This window comes from Aphelocoma coerulescens, chromosome 2 (assembly GCF_041296385.1).
Source record: "Aphelocoma coerulescens isolate FSJ_1873_10779 chromosome 2, UR_Acoe_1.0, whole genome shotgun sequence".
In the NCBI taxonomy this organism is placed as follows: Eukaryota; Metazoa; Chordata; class Aves; order Passeriformes; family Corvidae; genus Aphelocoma; species Aphelocoma coerulescens.
Genome location: NC_091015.1, coordinates 56,401,459 through 56,403,617, shown reverse-complemented (window position 1 = coordinate 56,403,617; position 2,159 = coordinate 56,401,459).

Below are 2,159 nucleotides of genomic sequence, written 5' to 3'. Positions count from 1 at the left end.
CAAAAGTGATAAAGCTTGCTCAGAGACAAAGCAGAAAGCAGGGACAGGTGGCCTTTTAGCATCCCTCCTCTGTGCCTTCTGCTGCTATTGCTTTTGGCATCCTCTTACTACAGCCAGGAGCTAGTGTGACCTAAAAAAACCTTCACACCATCCTGCAAAGGAAAAAGGCTAGCAGGGAAAGAAAAAAAAAAAAAAACAAAGTGGAGGCAGCAGCAGATTCAGGGGTCACTGAGTGCCAAAGCACTCAGGGGAAAAGGACTCTTGGACACCAGGGAGAAGCAGGCAGGAGATGAAAGAGATGGAGAGAAGGCATTCACTGGATGGAGCAAGGAGTATTTATGTATAAAATACATAAAAATAGCTGGATAGTTACTGATTTCATTGCTATGGCTTCCAAAGAATAGCATCTCTAGAAGGAGAATCAGGGTCTGTGCAGCAAAACCACTGGTAAGTTATGGTAAGATGGTACATTGACTTTATATTTTAGCAGTTGTCTATCATTTCTTCATCAGCTGTGCTGATTATTTGCAGTGCTTGAACCAATTCACTGGTTTTGAGGTTTTTTTCTGTAATTGCCATGTATCACAAGCAAACTCTAACCCATTAGGGATAGCTTTGTCTCTCTAAATTTAAAAGTGATTATTCAGTTCCTGCAATTTGAGATTTGGAGACAAGCCTGCAAGTTCCAGATGCTACATTGTTAGCAAAATAGTTTAGAGGCTATTTTAGGTTAAACTTGGACATGTTGACAGAGTATATATCTTCTCAGTTCTTCAAAGAATTTAAGTTAAAAGGGACATCAAATTTGTCAGCTAGGTAGAAGTGTGTTTCAGCACTGGCTCCTCATTAGCCGACTGAGAAAAATGACACCTCAGTCTTTTCATAGCTGGTCTTAAGAGTACCTGGTTTTGACTGTTTGTGAGGCAGTAGAAAATAAAATGAAAATATTTGCTTTAAACCCTTAGTTTTGTTTTTTAATTATTGCCTGTGAAGAATGATATGAAGCTCAGTAAAATTTTTCCAGATAGGACACAGAAAGGGGTTCCCTAATGTATCAACAAGCTGTGATCTGTAGAACTTCCTCCACTGCTACCTGATGATACAGCCAGATCTTACTGGACGGTGCTATGGGGGGAGTCTCTGTGTAGAGTACATTGCAGATCTGGATTTATTGATGGGAGGGAAGGTGGCAGATATTTAAGATACTCAACTAAAGCAGCATACAACTTCCCTGCTCTCCGCTCCCTAGGAGATCACTACACTCACATGATCTATGTTAAGCACTATTGTGCTGGTAAGTCACTTGCAATTTAATTGCTCACTCCAATAAGAGTTGACTGTTTTAAAAAAGTAAATGCATCATTAACACAGTAAAATGTATTGATGTGTAATCCGACTTCAGTAATGCCCTTAAGTCTGCATGAAGAGTACAGAATCTTCCTACACCGTGCCTACATCAATGGGTTACACAGCCGTGATTGCTAAGATAAAATAATTTGTTCCTATTTGGTGTTCAATTTTAAAATGCACAGATTGTATTTCAAGGAGTGAAAGGTTTCACAAGCAAAGCAACAGATTGCACAACAAGTAAGGCGACAGGAGGGTGCAATATAAAGTCTGTCTTCTACTTTGAATTCTATTTACTACTTATCAATGTATGATAACCATCAGTTATCGCCCTAAACCGTTGCCCTGATGCAATTCCTCTTTTTCCATGGGATACCCCCGAGCATGAGACCCATCTCCCAGGGTGGCACATATCCTGCTAAGCACCCTTTGTCCCATGCAGTCTTTCCTCTGCTTGCCACAGATCCAGCAGATAATTACCAATCACACCAACTATTTCCAGTTGTAGCGATGATGGTAGCTGATAATTATCAGAGGACTGCAACGCTGCACTATGCGTGAGTTATGCTCGCTAGACTCCTGCAAATGCTGACGCTATAGCCTCGCCGATGCTGCTGACACCAGGGGCCAGCCGTGCCGGTGGGATACGGCGGGCTGATGCTCCCTGCTGGCGTCGGCGGGGTGGCGCCCCGGGACACGGGCCGCTGCACTACAGATCCCAGGGTGCAGCGCCCCCCCGCCCCGCCCCCGCCAGCGCTCGGGCCGCGCGGAGCCCGCCGGAACTTGTAGTCTGCAGCGGCGGGCGGGCGGGG